The sequence below is a fragment of the Ischnura elegans genome, chromosome 3 (assembly GCF_921293095.1).
Source record: "Ischnura elegans chromosome 3, ioIscEleg1.1, whole genome shotgun sequence".
In the NCBI taxonomy this organism is placed as follows: domain Eukaryota; kingdom Metazoa; phylum Arthropoda; class Insecta; order Odonata; family Coenagrionidae; genus Ischnura; species Ischnura elegans.
The window spans coordinates 18,552,413-18,570,989 of NC_060248.1; the positions used below are offsets into that span (position 1 = coordinate 18,552,413).

Here is an 18,577-nt window from a genome sequence, read left to right on the forward strand (position 1 = left end):
TACCCAAATCGCAACAACCTTTAAATTGAGAATCCCAACGATCAACAGCTGTACAAGCACAGACACTCACGCCCTGGATAGGTAGATTACCCAGGCGGGACTCGAACTCACGGCCTATGGATTCGCAGGACTTCACCCAGCCTCCACCGAGGCCGGCAAATACGAAGTACAGATCTCTACTGAGGATGGGAGATTGCTATGGAGCTTCGAGAGCGTGCGTGGAATCCTTGATGGGAAATAAGCTAATAGACGCGCTAGATGGGCGGTAATCGACAATTTTAGATGCAATCGCCCTTCCTCCGCTCGAATGTCAACTATGCATTACACCCTCCCCCAACTGCAATTCAGCTCATTACTCGCTCTCTCTGTACCCCCTTCCTTCCCTGCTTTTCCCGCTGCTTCTCTCCACGGGGCAATCCCTTCCTCCCTCGGAGATGCGCCCACTTCGCTTCATCCCATAAGCGACCCCCACTCCCTCCGCATCATATTCGCAGCCAACTGTTCACGCCCCCAGAATGCACCGCGCCGACACACGTCTCGGGTAACTCGGCACGAACAAAAACCCTCACACCAGTGGCTCCGACTCCATGGAGCCTGAGGGGGCCCTCAAAAATTCGTTATGGGTGTGAAGAAAAAATGTGTCAGGCTTGTCGATTTTCCCCGGAGTGTCCAGATATCGAGATTCGAGTTATCAGGGTTCTAATGTTGATCCTATGACTCTTCTAAAGTGCTTAAAAAACTTAAAACTCACTACTTATAAAATTTACCCGGCGCAAAATCCCCGGTTTGGTCCTCCCCAATATTTTTTGGAAGTCGGAATCCCCGCCTCACACGAACTATTAGGCAGATAACCTACGACTGAATTAATTTACACGGGGAATACATTTGTAAAACAACATTAGCAACGGGGATCGAGCTATTCCCGTATTTTAAAAGAACAAAAAAATAGGTTTTAAGTAGTGCACATGCAAACTTTTTCCCTAACGTCTAGACCATGTCTCAAAACTATCACGAAATATTCAGGAGTCTATCCGTACTGATTCATCACCGAAAATAAACTATGGTAATAAATGTGCATCTCAAAGACGGTCAGTCCGGTGCTAGGAGAATGATTGGTCTTCGGCGGATTTTTAGGCGGAAAACTGTTCGTTTTTTCATACATAAGGACCAAAGGGCTGCAATTTAATTGAAAGAACGAGACTCAACTTCTCCTCCTCGTTCGGGAGGCTCCAAACAGCACGTGGCATCACTAATGGCCGAGGAAAGAGAGAGAGAGAAGCAACCGATACGACGCGTCGGACGGTTTTCAGGAGAGACCGACCACCCTTCTGGGAGTTATTATTCCTCACCGGGACTCCGAACAATGAGTCGGGAGTGAATTTTAGAATCCAATCCCGTAAATTCGGTGAACACAAAGCCGATTCACATCCTAGAATAATGCTCGGAAAGAGAGACGGAATTGGGACGTGAAGGTCCACGTTGAATCATGGCTCCATTTCTTGTTACTCCGTCTTAATGACTGCTTTACATACGCAAGTACACGAAAGCTCAAAGATTAAGGTAACGATAAACAAAAAAATAAATACTGTTGCACCCTTATGCCAGAAAAATAAGCCAATACCTTAGTCGAGGGCAAATATTAGAGTGGAAATTTTGCTCCCGCTTTATAGAGATATTCAGGCTAAAATACAATTAAAGCCAATTTGCTTCCAAAATCTGACTTAATAAATTTCTAAAAATTTATTAAGATTTAGTATAAATATGCCATTTCAATTCAAATCTCAGAATACTCCGCAGCATTTCTAATGAAACTTTTAAAACTGTGAATCAAAGTGACGTGTAATCAAGAAAAAAGATCGTAAACTGAGAACTATAGGTAATATGAATAAAACAAATAATTTTTAAATATTTTAGAGCTGAAATAAGAGAATTGCTCAAGAGAAAACAACTTTTCTGATCGCAATTCAAGATTTAAACTCCACTCATTTCATGATAAGCACCGGTTTTAACGTATTTAATCCAAATAAAGACACATTTCTCGTCTCAACCCGTTCGACACCATCGCCCAATGTCCATCCATCGTGTGGCGGCGTCTTATCTAATAGCGTCCCTGTCCCCCATCTCAACGAGGCGACATCCTCTTGTTTTCTTTCGCCGGGGAAGGGGGCCGGATATAGACCCCGGCCAGGGCCTTTCGATTCCCCGCACCATAGGAGTGGGGGTGCGTCTGGCCCGCATCCAGCTACGAGCGAAAGGGAGGAGCAGAGTGAAGGGGGTTGCTCCTTCCACACCTCGTCTTCCCCTCCGCACCCCCTCCCCACCTCGCGTTCCCCTCGAACAATCCTCAACTGAACGGAATTCTCCCCTTTCCCGATGACCAAAACATCCGCCACTCCCCCCCCCTGAATTTTTCGCGGCCACCGAGTCGCTTCTAAAGGGTTGTTAAAATATTCCTGAATCCAAATTCCATGATTTTTCCCTGACAATATCTCGACAGATACATCGTTTTCCATGGCTCATTCACAGTCTACTTCCGACCATTACACATCATTTTTTAATAGTAACAGTCAATTAAAAATATAATATCCAAACTGAATTTGAATTATTTTAAAAACGCGTTTCTTTGCCATATTCAAAAAGAAATCAGTGACTTGTAAACTTGATTTCAGTTAAGTTAAAGTCACAATATGGTGTCAAATCTAAATTTAAAATCACCAAAAAAGACAGTACATTAATTTAACTCGGCAACTTAGAAACATTAAATAGGGAAACTTGCAAAATTCTAAATTTCCAAAGGCCAATTCACCGTGTCTTTCTTGGTCAAAGACCGAAGCCTTCATCCTGCTGACAGCACGGTAGTTCCCTTAATTCGTACGTCACGACAGAGTATCCCTTACACGATAGAAAAGATATTTCCTGAAATCCATCTGATTTTCCAAGCTCATTTCAAATCCCTTTGCTTATCCCTGACTATAAAAACACAGCACTAAATCGAATCGCGGAGTAGAATAAAGAGGATGACACACACTCCATGAATTAAAAAGTTCGTAGCGTAATTAATTCACATTTTCGAGTAATTTGAGTTTATGCAATATTTTTCCGTTATTTTCATCAAAACAAATCCAAGAGGAAATTTTCCTTTCCGCTTTCCTTCTATAAACAATCGACTTCAGTACATTCACTTGCATTTTGATCAACAGATAGATGCTTTAGCCGAACTTATTTCATGAAGTATGCGAATTCTTCACGCTTGCTTTGAACATTTTCAAAAATCGCGATGACTTGGGAAAATGTGTAAAATTTCAGAGGAGTTGTAAGAGAAAGTTGATATGTTACATTTTCAGAGTTACCACGATGCATTGGTCCAAATAAAATGTAAAAGTTTTCCATAAGCTCGATTTACACGAAGGGACTTGAAGGGTAGTTCTACCACTTATTTCATGAGATGTAGGCACACTCTGTGCTGCCCATAGCCACAATCAATTAAATTATATAGCAAGGGACATGTAAAATATGTTTGATAGAGACGGAAAAGATGGTTCATCGACACCAATTCTCAGATTGATGGGAGTAATAACAACTTTGTAATATTCAATCCAAATCACCCAATCGCTTACGGGTCTATCTGCCATTATCAAGGGTATAGATAGTTGTACCCTTAATAACGGCTGAATTCTATAAAAGTGAAACAGAAACTATTGGACCATTGCAGGAACTATTCGATCATTACGATTTGTCAAATTCAACTACAGTGCAGTAGGCGAGGTATATTACGGTCTTCTCAGGGAACCCTCCTCCACAAATATCAAGGCCCCCCACATCACGCTTCCAAATGTTTGACAAAGATTATTGGGACAACAAAGTCAAGATGACGGGCCTTATTCGCTCACATCACCTACGCCTCAACCCACGGCACTTCGTCAGGCGCGACGGTGGAAACCGCCGTCGGTGGTGCAGTCGGCGGCTCAAGCTGATATTTTTACTCGTATTATTTATATTTTCCGAAGCCCACGTGGAGAGAGAAGCAGTCGTAACTGTGTGAACCCCATGGTCTCGAGCGTGACGGCGAGAATTGCAAATGAAACGAGAAATGGGCGGCTCCAGAGAGACGAACGATATCTAAGAGGACTTACTAGATCGACTGAAATTTCAAGACACGAGTAACACGTAATACTTGCGTGACGTATAAGTTCGTCTAATGCCCTTGGGGATGATCATTGATGGTTTACACTTGACTGGTTCACTGAACATTCTTTGGCTATTCTGGACAATCAATTCTCCAATGCTCATTTCGTGAATATATCTCAAATTGACAAATAAAATGCCCAATCCATCTTAATGTAAGGGTGAGTGTGAAAAATGTTTATTTTTACTCGTGCCCTCGATCACTTATAGTTGAAATATAATGTTGGAAAGGTAACTTTGGGTGAAATAATAAGTTTTACAATGTAGCCGTTGTTGTTAGCTGGACAAGTGCATTTTTAAATAAGCACACACCTATTTGATAAAATTAATAAAAGATAATTTTGGCAGCTCAACCTAGTCGTATCCAAAATTATGAGGACCTGACAAGCCTAAATTAAGTGTCGTCTTACTGACCTATGACAAAGTATAATTTCAATTTTAGAAAAAAATACTAGGGTGCTACGGAAAAGGTAAGGGACTACTTTGGACAATCAATTCTCCATTGCTCATAGTTATCTCAATATTGAAGTACTTTCGCAAAGAAAAGGGAGGAGAATAAAAAAAACCATTCCGGATCCGGCTTTGAGGAATAGTTTGATTTACGCATTTATTTTTTAAATTAACTGACCGAACACGAGATTTCTTCGATGGCTTTTTCCCCGTTCGACCTATTGACATAGATGAGTACATGGCATATATTACTACATACATGATTCCTCTCAGACATATATACCTATGCTGCGCGATTACTGTGCCTTTAAAGCGATAAATCTATTTGGAAAGTCTTGCAAGTAGGCTACTCCATCAATTGTGTACAAGGCGATATAAAATTCCTTGGTGCCCGTGGTCTCTGTAAGTCTTCTCCCGTATCTCTGTAAATCTATCCGTGATCTTGGTAATTCTGCAGGCCTCAATCTAGTTTTTACAGAGGCTCAGAAATTCATACAGGTAGCCACACGTGTTCAGTATTTTTACTGCTCAAATGGTCTATTTCTGCCATTAATTAGCGCTTCTTATACAATCAGTAACAAGTACCTACGACTTTTTGTTCATAATCAGGTCATGAAAACTTCGGTCCTTCTAATATTGCTCCACTGCTACATCAAAGTATTTCCATAGTTAATCCCCTATCAATGCGTGGATGGGTATGAATAATTATCCCGAGAATTTGGTTGATAACAAAGGCAATGTTTACTAAAGCCCTCAATTTTGAATAATAAATCCTCCATTCCGTGAATCTATCTCAAATTGATAAATAAAATGCCCAATCCCTAGCATTATAGCGGCGAGTGTGAAAATTTTTTATTATTTATGGGACATATCTGCCACTCTTTGAATGCCATTGAGACTATTTGTTTCACTTGCTTTTTTATATTCAGTGATTGATCTTCCTCATGGAGCTTACCTTTCCACATACATCAATTTTATTCATCGAACAATTTAAAAACTATGCCCTACATCCTATCTCGAGACTTTTTCTTTAAGATATTTTCTACCCGTAAAAGCCTGTCATTCTTCCTTCCTTTTCCACTTTTCTCCATCTTTCTTTTCTTGTCCCTAGGCTCAGCTTTTCGCCCTCAGCTCCATTTTAGGGTTTTATCGGGTTCTGAATTACGCGTTTTGAAACGTTAGGGAATTTTTTTAAAAGTCGAATCCCGTGCGATCTTCCAAACCTTTCAGACTTAGCATCCACAGTAATGACTCATTTAATTCAATGATCAAAGTTTTCCGGTCCACACATATGTATTCCAATTAAAAAATGAGTTAATCTTCAGGAAAGTGTTCTCTCTTAAGCTCGCCATAAGGCCTATTTCTTTTAAATCTACTTATCCAGGAAATTTAATCGCCCCCAGTTGAATATTTTAAAAGTCTAAACTCACCTCTGCCTCAGCTCTTCAATGGTCTAATACTCGTGGCTTCAACACGAATGCAGCTATGGATAAGTTTGGAAATAGCCATCTCCATAGCCTCTAAGCAATAAGCGTCTAAATATCACTTATCAGGACATAACGGGACAAGCTCGTTCATTTCCAAGGATAACCTGCTGCATCGGGCTTTATTAATTGTGTATTATATATATTATTATAACAGTATATTATATTATAACAGTGCATTATAACAGTATTCTACCGATTCAGGTAGGTTTCCATGGAGTACTAAAGAAGTGATCTAGGAGCCTCCCTTTCCTTCCAGCGCTGCCTTCTTCAATTCACTGTAAGGCCTACTCCCTTTCAATCGATCTAAAAATCCTATTCTTTTCCTTCCCCTCCCTCGTTTCCCTTACACTCTACCCTCTAACACTATTTTCGACATACCCTCCCCGCTAAGGATTCGCTCCATCCACACATTCTGTCTCCTCCGTACCTCATCTAAAACTGCCTCTCCTCGCCAACCATATCCTTCTCCATACCCACATCTCGAATGCCTCCAATCCTCTCTCGTCTTCTTTCCTCAGTGTCCACGTTTCCGCACCGTAGAGAGCTACACTCTAAATCAAACTCTTCACTAACCATTTCTTTAAACTCTTACATAACGATCCTCTCAGAAGCTTCCAATGATAACCTGCTGCATCGGGATTTATTAATTGTGCACCCTCCCTCGTCAGACTTATGCCCGCTCCTACGGAATTGCTGAATTGCGGAAATTCCTGTTCATGAACGCCTCCTTTGCTAGTGCAACTCGCTTCCTGATGTCCCTGCTACTGTGTCCGTTTTCCTCTAATGTGCTTCTCAAATAGTTAAATTGCTCAACCTGCTCAAGTTTTTCCCCCACCCACTTTTATCTTAAGTCTCACATTCCTCGCTCGTGATACTTTACAAAACCGCATTACCTATTATTTATAAAAACTATCACTCTTTCCACGACATTAATGTTTTCAAATTTTCATTCCTCATACTCAGTCAACTATCAAGCCATTTAATTCTTCTAATTAATATAAAGTTTGGCTGAAAGGCGTGAAATATGAAATTAATTTTTCCTGTCGTTAATCTCTGATACTGTCATCTGGTATCTCGTTTTTTCTCCATATCTTTCCGGCTTTCCCTATTCTTTTCTTAATCTGGCGCTTAACAACCACTTGAGTTTCTCCCTCTAACACCCTCCCCACCCCCCACCTTCGATCACTCCTGCGGAAATGGTTCGTTTAACGCGCGTCTGCCACCCCCACCCCCTCTCCTACCCTCCCTCCAACCCCTTCCCCTCCACACCCTCCCCTCTCGGATCTTTGCCAAATGCGGTTAGAAAATTTTATTCCGTGTGCGCATGTTAGAGTCCTTTTTTCTTCTCCTGCTGACGCAATCCATTCCTTTGAGGGGCCGTGGAAATATTTACCTCTCCGTGTTTTATCCGGAAGATAGGTCTCCCATTTGGTACGGGTGCGGTTCGATTGACGTCTTTTGCTCTGGACGACCTAAGATGTGGGTATATCTGTCACTCTTTGTTGGAGTTGGAATGGAACCTCTGTCTCTGCTATTAAAAGATTATTTATTGCGTAGGGTCGCACGAATTTTCTTAGGGTTATGCGCTCGGGATGATTATGTGGTAAATGTGTCAGCGAGGGAAAATGACAAAATAACCATCAATCCGAAAAAAGAATTTTCGTGTACATATAGATGCTCCTCAAAACTGCTTATGGTATGATATGGAATTGTTTGTAATTAAAAAGCACTGCAGGAACAAGTGACTTTGTACGCAGTCACGCGCACGGGTGCAAATGTAATTTTATAACGGCGTACTTCATCCGTTGGTGTATATGTTCGTAATTAGCTTCAATATAACGTTGAGGGTTCTTTCTCGACACTCTTCGACCTAATTTTTCCAGATGGTATACGTTAATTCTCGATGTGGTCACCCTCAGTTATTTCGTGAATTCAAGGTGAAATAATTGGCTAAATTTTCATCGTTAAGAATAAGTATTAAATTTAACGCGGTTAGTCTCATTTTGATGGGTGGGTAGAATTTTAAATCGCTTTTAACGAACGGCGTTCTTTTTAGCCTTTTTTTTTAGAAAATACCGAGGATGCACAAGAATAAAAACGGGCGAGGCTGCGCACTTGATGGGTAGCGTAACGGCTCCCTCAATCATTCGCGCGGGGGAGACAGCTGAAGAGCGACATGCGCCCACTCCCGCTGGATTCTCGTTACGTCGCTTGCATTCGTAACTTCCCTTCGGGGTCAGTTATTAATATGCGCTTGACAAGGGCGTTATGCCCGTGCGTTTGGAAGGCGTGAGTATACCAACCAGCAAGGTCGGGAAACGGTTACTCAAACGTCCTTTGGATGACGGGACCGTGTGCTAGCAGGTTTTTGTCGGGTCCTTAATTACGCGTTTTGAAGCGCTGGAGAAAATGTTTCGCAGTTCAATCCCGTACGATTTTCCAAACAGTTTAGACCTAGCGTCCACTATAACGACTCATTTAATTCAATGGTCGATTTTTTCCGGTTTAGGCATATGTATTTCATTTAGAAAATGTGTTGATCTTCAGGAAGATATTCTATTTTAAGCTCGTCATAAGGCCTATTGCTTTTCAATCCATCTACGAATCCTATCCTCTTTCTCGTTGATCTACAATTCAACGTCCTTCCTTCCTTATATTATGACATGCTCATCTACTGATCTATCAGCATTCGCTCAATCCACACAATTTGTGTCCTTATATCCTCCAGTTTCCTTTCCTCACCGTGAGTCGCCAATCCTTTCTCGTTCCTTTCCCTCTCCATCCATCTCATCATGCCTATTCTCCTTAGTAGATGACTCCAGACAGAATGGAGTACTACCTATGGTATCACGTGTAACGCACTGTCTACATGTACGAGGAAATCCTGATCTTCTCTTGCCGATAAATCTAAGTGGTATTTTTTTCCTTCATACGTACGCCTGTCATCATGTACTGTAGTGGGCCAAAAACTCAATTAATTACGCTTTAAGAAGGGGCACATGAAAGAATAATTCATACCGCATACACACAGCACGATAGCGGATATCCCTTAAGACAACGTCAACAACGTTTTTCAATCATTAGAAATCACACTAATACTTTAGAAATAAGATCAGACATTCAGGCGTTCATGAATATGCACCAATTAGTTATTCTCCTTCTAAGAGTAAATGCCGCCTATCAAGATAGTTACTATAGTATCCAGTCAATCTACCCCCTTGTGGCTTTTTGCGAGAGTTTCATCCTCACAATAAGACGTTAGAGGTATTCAATCTCATTCACGAAAAAACCTTTTGGATATCTATATTAGAGTTTTAATGAGTGTATCCTTTTCTTTATAATGCTAAATCATACATGAAAACATGGGAAAACGTAAAATCAACTTGATCGTACACAATGAAATTTAACAGAATAGGACTTTAATAGAATAGACTCGTTCAGTATGGCAAAGATTCCAGGTTCAAATCCTGGGCGAAGCCTCCAGACAATTCAAACAAGAATGCTCTAAATGAGAGGCGGCTCAGGGAAACGAATTGCCCTTCCTCCGTTCCATTACTGGGTGAACTTTGCTCACCGGTGACTTTGTTAGGGGAGAGCTCTACCCTTACCTATCGACATAAACCTACGGGTTGAATCACTGAGTGAGTATCTCGTTCGAAACGACCGTTTAAAATAGGCCTGTGATATTCGTCGTCAACCAGTGCTCATAGCCCTTTTCCTTCTGCATCCGACCCCAAACTCCTTCTTCGAATTGTACACGTTCCGCTTGGAAAAATTCCAGGAGCGCATTTGTTTTTCTCAAAGTTCTTCTCCGGAAGTTCAGCCTTTAATCTCTTCCTTCGGTGGGATTCGCCTGGAGATTTGTATGTATAAGCGATCTGCAAGCGATGCTTGTCGTCATTAACTCTTTCGCAGTCAAAACATCAGCGAAAGAAATTTCCCTCGCAGCGTTGAACGTTTGATTTCCAGGGTAATAGCATTTATGTTTATCCAAACCCGAGAGGTTTTCCCGGCCGTTTTCACGTTTATTTACGGTGAGATGCCAAAAATAACGCCATTTTATTTTGAGTATTTTTTACGCTGGTGTAAATTTTTCACGACGCGCAAACATAAGCTGTTCGAAAGATCATGTATGATTATCGATACAAGGATTCAAAGATAAAATGATGCTAAGGTACATTCTTATCTTTGTACTAGTTGCTAAATTTGACTTCACGATTAAGTCTTTATTTTTTTGATTGACACTTATTTTATTTTATTAGTTCTTGTTAGCTGCATTTTTCATATTTATACTCGGGGAACGTAAAATTAGGCAAAGGAGGATAAGTTTTACGAAATCCCAGGTGTGCCATAAAGAATTAACCAATTTAAAAAAATCATCACTTGGCATTTTAGGGATTTTTATGGAGCAATTTTTCAATTACAATTTTGCAGATTTGCAATCACGTGGTCCGTCTCGTTACAGTTGCGTTATGTATGGAACTGATAATTTTATGGAACCATCGTGGTAGGAAACGCTTACTTCGGCGAGGGACGAATTTAAATATCGTAAGGATATACCGCGCATAAAAAATTAGGTTCATCCGTCATATTAACACATTAATATCATATTTGTAAAAAACAATGTTTCCATCTAAGATAGTTTTCATAGTAACCATTAAAATCAGCTAAATATTTTAGGGACACGATAAGAATCAGCTAGTAATTGGCTGAGTAAAGGCCTTGGGTACGCGATGACTAGTGTTTGATCTTACGGTGCGAAGCGTCTCATTTTGCAGTTAGCTGTGGTAGTAGGTGATAATTCCTACCGGGCCAAACTGGCTTAATTACAACGCCTACTTACTGGGAAGTGCAAATGAAGCCAAAACTTATTATTAGCTGTGATTTTTTTGTGTGATTTTTTGATCGCATCGTAAGATATAACTACGATGATCATGATTTGAATAATTTGCTTATCGCTAACGTTGGCTGATCTGTATCCCCGAATCAACATGGTTTATCGCGCTAAAATCCTAGCCTTATCGCACTATCGTCCTTACCATCGCCCTAAAATCCTCGTTCATGCTCATACAATGGACGCGTCACAGAAGCCTGTAGTAAGGAATGAGATGAGAAGAACGGTTTATCGCTGCTGTGTGTATTTTAGTGACGCGGTTGAAATCAGTGTCTTTAAATCGATCAGCGAAGTACATTTTCGGAGAGGCCCTTGTCTCCTTGCTTGTTGCTCATCTCATTAGTGCTTTTGGCTCCCGGCGCTGTCCCCTTTTATCTCGAAAATCCCTTAAGGTTCGCACACACGACTGCACCGTCTTACCGATTGTGCTGTGACTGCGCGGTGAGCACGTGTAAAGTGAGTCGTACTTAGCTTTGTGTAATTTTAGAAGTTTAATTGGAGTTTTGCGCGGTGGTGATTTTTGGGGAATTCTCGGCCGGCGTGGACTGAAGAGAGCTCAGTGCCCTTTGTGAGCTCACTTCCTCATTCTCCTCCAGCGCTTTATTTTCGAATGCATCCCGGCGTGTTTATTTCTGAGTCACCACGCAGACTGGGATGCAGGGTGGCCCAGTTGTGCGTCTTCCCTGCACGCGCGTCGCATTTGTGCGAAGACGCTTGTTTAACCCATTCGGGTAAATAGCCGGTGATTCGCCGGCGCGATATAATTTCCCTTAAGGTAAAGAGGCAGCAAACCACCGGTAGAGTGATTATCGTAAAATTTGAATTTTTTTTATGACGAATGGATAAATATTATCCTAAAAATAAATATAATGTACTAAAATGATTAAAATTATCCTATTACAACTAAACATATGAATTATGCAATAAAATATTGTGTTGCATAAAATATTAGGTAGGTAAATGAAGACTTCAAGAAAAATTAAAATGGGATTTAGGTCCGTAATTTCCATGGAAAATTAAGAGGCGAATGGGATATAGCATTTCGGCCATGTGGTCAGTAGTGACGCTGGAATGATTAAGAATACGCGATGTGATCAGCAACACGATACCCGTCACTTCCAATGTTTTTTTTATTATATTAATAGCCATCATTCATCCGAAATTTTTTTTCGCGCATGAATTCCTATCCAGATTGTCACACCCTCCTATAATTATTTTTGAACTAATTATCTATTTTTATTGTTCTTATTTCCTATTTCACTAAAACATTTTATAAATAGTTTCCTTGCTTTCTGATGCGCCAACGAGTTATCTGCCAATTTTATTTTTCGTAACGCTGCGATAATGGATTTATATAAAATCATTAGCGATGCATGAACGTTCATTCGTAAACTTATCAATCTGAATTTTCTGGATTCTGGATGTATTACCATTTTATTCACATAAATATACGGTTATTCTAACAGCTACATCTTTTTAGGCGAAGATTGTGTAACTCTTAGGGCAGCAAATAGAAGTTATCTCGTTCAATTGAATTCCAAAGCATCTATTTAAACGTTGAAATAGTCTGATTTCCATTCAAATTTAAGTTTCACCTTATTTTTTTTAAATAAAAACAAATTTACCATGGGATAATCGGTATTAAAATTAAATTCGATTGAAATGACTTTCACCAAATATTCCCATAAATCAGTAACATTTATACCGAAGATTTAATTGATCCAGAGCAGAATAAATGTTCAAATTTCAATAATTCATTGGAGACTATTGAACCAAGTAAAATGAAACTCGTAGAGACAATCATCCTACACAAAAATTTAAAAGGCGTACCGTCGTTACATTCTCAGCTAAATTCATTAAAATTATTTTTTTAGCAATTATGAAGGTCTCTGGTACTACCTCTCCACACTTAGCACAAGTGCTCAATCGCTCATTTCGTCTCCATACTATATTCCTATCCTATCTTCAAATTCTATCCTATCCTATCTCCATCGCTAATCATAAAAGATGTACCTTTTACGCAATGGAAATTTCAAGACGAGATGCCCGCCTAGGCTAAGCGGAGGACATAATAGGATCGAGAGAACGCGTAAAAAAGCCGAAGAGTCGCTCGACCCGTGCCGGACGATTACGGAACGAGGTGGTGGAGAATAGCCGCCCGCAGGTTGTATGTGATCGGCCAAGGAACTCGATCGGAACTAGATTGAAGGCGGACTCCTTTGGCGACAGTCCGAGGAATGCGAACGGGGGAATCCCGAGGGAAGGGCCATCGGCAGCCGGGTAAAATTATCGCAGCGGACCACGGCGCATGCCACGCGATGAGCATCCTTTCCACACGATGGCCGTCCGCAACTGGACACGGGCCATTCTCACTTACATCCTTCCCATATTACTGATTCCAAGACACCTCCCACAGCTAAAATCTATACGGCGATACGGGGAAAGTTCACAAACTTCCCTGAATGGGAGAAAATTATTAATTGAAGAATTGATTCCTAAATAAAATTGGCCTGTTTCATGCATTCCTTGCTTAAAAACAATAAACCACAGTACATAATTGACTTCTCACCCAAGAGAATAACATTGTCTAATGTTGTTATTATAACTGAACCAACTAACTACATGCATCACATTATCGATCCACATCATTTGAAAAAACTCACCATTGCCACCTTACAAACATGAAACAACCTTCCTAAACCAATCAAAGTCCCTTCATCACGGCAAAAATTCAAAAAAATTACCCTAATTCCCAACTTGCCTTACCTAATTTACCATTTCAACGTTGTATAATAATATACGTATGATGTGCATTCTTGCAGTGTATTTTCCTTGGTTACTGATTTCCCATAATTATATTGCTTTGACATTAAACTGAATTCTGAGCTTAAAACTGTTTAAGAACAATGCTCCATTCGGATAAAATAATCTGAGAACAATAAATTATATTAATAATTTTCATAATTCACACGTCTCAAACTTACCCCGGGGGGATCTCTACCCTACCCATCTGGTGGAATCACCGAGTGAGTGAGATTAATATTATTATTGCACGTGATTTTTGGTACACTAACATATTTTTCGCGAACTTCTCAAGTTAAGCTTAAGTTCAAATTTCAGCCAAACCTGCACTCTCACTCCATATGTATATATGTCGATTAATAATAAAATCCTGTGGACCGCACAAACGTTTTCCTGTCATTATGCTATCAGCCAAAGAGTACGGAAGGCGAGGTTACTGTTCACTCCATACACGTGTGCTATGCGGGTAGTATTAACTCTTTCGCGGCAGGGGCAACGATTTCTCAAGCAATCTGGCTCCATGACAAATCCATCACGCAACGTATTAGCATAAAAGTCAACCCTGAAATGAAGTATATAATGAGTATAAAACAATCTTTGGGATCCAAAAGCCTCCTTAAAGAGCTGCCAGACTTCCCGCTAAAAGGCGGAGGTATAGTCGCGTGAGAGCTCTTTCTTTCACCAGGACTTCCATAACACCTGGAAGGCTGGACGCTGTACGCCATAAGGCTGGACGTTGTACGCTATTGCTCTGTTAGTCTTTATTATGACGATGTAAACGTCGAAACTAGTTGACAGTTAAAATAAAAGTTTGTGGAATAGTAGTGGGTTTTGTTTCACCATGAACATTCCATAACACCAGGTTCTAAGTTACCAGACGGAAGATATCAGGGATAGCATAAAATTTTTATCTTTATAATCTAATTACTCGCGTTACTTTTTTCGATTAAATCAAGTAAAGGCTTACCTCTTTCATTTTATAGTAATATCAACTTAGTATTCCCGGCACTCGGGTTCCATTTGCATGTACCATGTAATTTTTATAGAAAAAGCCAAATTTATCCTATCAGCTCGAAAAAGAATTAATGTCAATATCACGGAAATTGAGCAGATTATAATTCTAACGTAAATATCCGCTAGCGTGAAAATGGAATGCTCCATCTTAAATTTGTTTGAACAACGGTTCATTCTACTACGTAAATATTTCGAGTAAAATATATAATTATACTAACTACCATTAAGCAAGGCAATTTCTTTTGCCAGTAGCTGACGCTTTCGATGTCGGCACGTGGCAGCGGTAGTTTACCTGATAATAGGCTATTCTCACCTCAAAGAATTTAGAAAAAAAAAACGAATCCATTGCAACAATTTTCCGAACTAAAATTTACAAACTAAAGCCACTATTCATTGACCCAGGGCATGTTGAGTAACCGGTAGCAGGCGAGTTTTATCGAGTTCAATTTTTGTCGGATTTTCACCAAATTAAAGATTAAGAAATTTTCACGTATTTAGCATTCTAAAAATCCTATAAATTGAAGAAATCGCAGCGACAACAATTAAATTAATTGTAAAAGTGTATGGTACTTATCTAAATGAGGTGCATAGTTTACATCGGCGTTCAAAACAGATGACAACAAACGATCGAATGACCAAGCAGCTTAGTGATATGACATTATTTTATACAGTTTTTCATCCTTCTATTTTACATAAAATCCGAGAGAAAGGATATCCAAGTTTTGATTTGGCGGACCGGATTGTGCAAGGGTGGGTTCGGTTTTTGGGTTGGATCGGGGCATGGTGTCTGTGAACAGGACACAATTTTCTCGCCTTTTCAAATTTTCCATTCGAAAAATCATTTCCTCAGCTCGAGGTAGATTATTTTCCTCTGGAGGTACTCGACAACGCCCTTTTACTCGTACATTATTTCATGTCATATAAAAGACGGAATATCCAGTACTGTTTAGAAAGTGAAGTTAATGAAAAATTCTAAATTTGGAGAAAGTTAGGCAAAAATTGGCCATTCGATAAAACTTGACAGCTACCGAATAACCCTGTTGAGGGGACTGCATTGAAGGAGGCCCAAGAACATGGAGGTTAAGCGTTACATCTGTCGCCGCTTCGCGTGCATTTTATTGGGCGGCGCCACTAGGCAGCTGTATCTCGTTCAGGTGTGTCATTCGCCATTATCCGTTGTGGAAGTGGTCTTTTTTAGTAGCCAATCGTCTCTCATGCGTTAAATATGTGGTTTATATGATTAAGTGGCTCAGCTACGTATTACTGCCGTGCATTTCCCAGCGAATAGTGGATGTCGATGGCACCGGTGGCGCTGCGGAGTGGCGATTTTTAAATCTGATTTTAACACGCGCGGAGCGATAGCAGTTATAGGTTATGGACTTGAGAATCCTCTAATGCAGGGGTGGGCAATTGTTTGGGCTTAAGGGCCACTTTGCATGAGCGGAGGTTATCGGAGGGCTGCACCGTTTACAATCATTGTATTCATCAGTTAATATTATATCTAATTTCAGAAAAAATACGAATTGTATAATAAAAATTAAACAATAGTGGTAGTTCTATTCTACTTATTTATTAGGTTAACTCTATTTATTTAGTTAAATTTCTAGTTGCTAGCACATTTAATTACGTATTCAATTTAATGAGACAAGTGTACCCTATCACATTTTTTTTAATTCTGTGTCGGGCCATCACAAACTCTGTGGCGGGAGGTATGTGGCCACAATTTGCCTACCTCTGATCTAATGAAATATTCGTGAACCATGCAATGGATTCGCGTCGCGGTGTTGCGGGCAGTGGGCGAGCGAGGGCGCTTCTCCCCGGCGCGATTTGTACCTTTTCCCCACCTGCCCCCGACAAGTCGCTTCTTCAAAGCCGCGAGTGAGAGTGGAGAAGTGAAAAGGAGGGGTAGGGCTGCATCGGCGCTCGCCGTTTACGCACCGTACTCCAGTGGCCTATATTTAAAAGCGGAGGCGGCGGGGGAAGGGGAGGAGTGGGGGAGCCAAGGACTCTGAGGGATGGTGTGGGAAGGGAGCAACACGCGGCGAGGAGATAATGAGGAGAAAAGGACTCCCCGGGGTCCACTCTTCAAAGAAAGGACAGTGACAAACGCCTCTAAGGGGTTTCTGACAGCCACTGCCTCAATTTAGATAAAAAATCTCTGAGCTAATCCTCTTCAGAGAAAAATCTTCCACTTCTCTAAGCACGGCGAATTCGGTTTCCCTAGTGGTAACTTACGTCGCAGTTATGACAGCGTTGAGTTTCTCCCATCCCAATACCCTTACATAATTAAATTGAATTAACCATAAATTAATAAGCATATAAAGGTAAGTATCTTTAGAACACGACAATGTGGGGCAACTATGAGTTTAAAGCAAGGGGTAATGATGGATAAAATTTTTATGGTGGCAGCTATTAATAATTATGCTCCACAAAAATACTCAGGCTGCTTTTTCCTCATACTATTAATAATGAGGACAGATTAGGGTATTGCATTAACAAAAGAGTTTTCAAATCGTGGAAATATAAATGGAAATACTATTAACGTTGTTATTACTGGAGATAAATAAACCTACGCGACGCTTTCAAAATTGAATTCATCCTCCATTAGAGCTTTTTACCTTTTTCTTGAGAAAAATTAACCCCGAGGAGTGAATTCACCGCAAAGAAATTATAGAACCCTAATAGAATAAGAAAAGGTCCGATATATAAAATTTATACTCAATTTGGATGACAATAATCACATACAAGGACAAATATAAGATATACGCTTGGATTTACTATTTAATGCACTTTTAGGCCCACTCAACATAAAAAAACCTTCTTTATACACTTATAAACTTTTACTATTATCTTCAAAGAATCAAATGAAGTGCCTATCTAATAGAAAAGAAAAAAATCATGGAAACTCAAAACATGGGAATCTCGCTGAGTTCTTCCGAGGTTTCTTCGAAAGAATTATAAACTTTCATTCTTGACCATATGAAGCTACAAGGCATTTATATGCATCGTGCTGTTAAAAATATTTACACTGCAATACTAATCGATGATTTATGTAGATGAATCTTTAACAAGTGAAACCTAAAGCCCCAAATTGTACATAAACTTAAAGTTTGAATAAACAGTCTAGAAATCCGTAATTTAACTTCACAGAAAAATATGGAAATGACAATATGTCTATGGTTCAAAATGACTTCGATGGTTTTGTGTGGTTCACTCCAGAGAAAAAGTAGGAAAGAAAAAAAATGCCAAGGGATATATGTGACGGGGACGTGCTTTACAACTTCATACCTAAACTCAACTTCATTAAAAATATCAGCATGAAAATAAAACAAATATTTAACCAATGTTCGTGATTAAAACGACAAGTCCACTCCAGGAGCATTCCGAGATCAGTGCAGATAAAATGAAGTGCGACTTATCATCAGACAGGTCACCCTTTCCCGAGACGCAGATCGCCGTGTCGTACGTTCAGCTCGACGAAGCACATCAAGTGGAATGGAAGGGTACGGACCATCACGCTCCAACCGACTGCAAGCACTTGCTGATGAAAATAGGCGGCCGCGGAATTTCAGAGAAACGGAATCAATTTGTTCCGCTCATTTCCGAACGCACACGGCCACTGGACATTGAACGTGCGTCAAAAGATGGTGCAGACCACTCCTTCAGCAAGAACTACCAGCTCCGACTCTCGGAATTTCCTGTCATTAATCTAAATATCACACTTTCCAGCGACGCCAAGGTTGTT

The 18,577-nt window shown here is 40.2% G+C and overlaps 1 protein-coding gene across 7 annotated transcripts in view; it reads right to left on the reverse strand.

Annotated features, from left to right (window-relative positions):
- LOC124155500 (unconventional myosin-XVIIIa) overlaps positions 1–18,577 on the reverse strand; it is a 730,850-nt gene that overhangs the window by 134,483 nt on the left and 577,790 nt on the right. The window contains exon 1 of one of the 7 annotated variants that reach the window (XM_046529371.1): positions 71–191. The exons of the other annotated variants lie outside the window; for them this stretch is intronic. The gene's annotated coding sequence lies outside the window, so the exon portion shown is untranslated. Of the gene's footprint in view, positions 1–70; positions 192–18,577 lie in introns of those variants that run through there. 7 annotated transcript variants of the gene reach the window in all.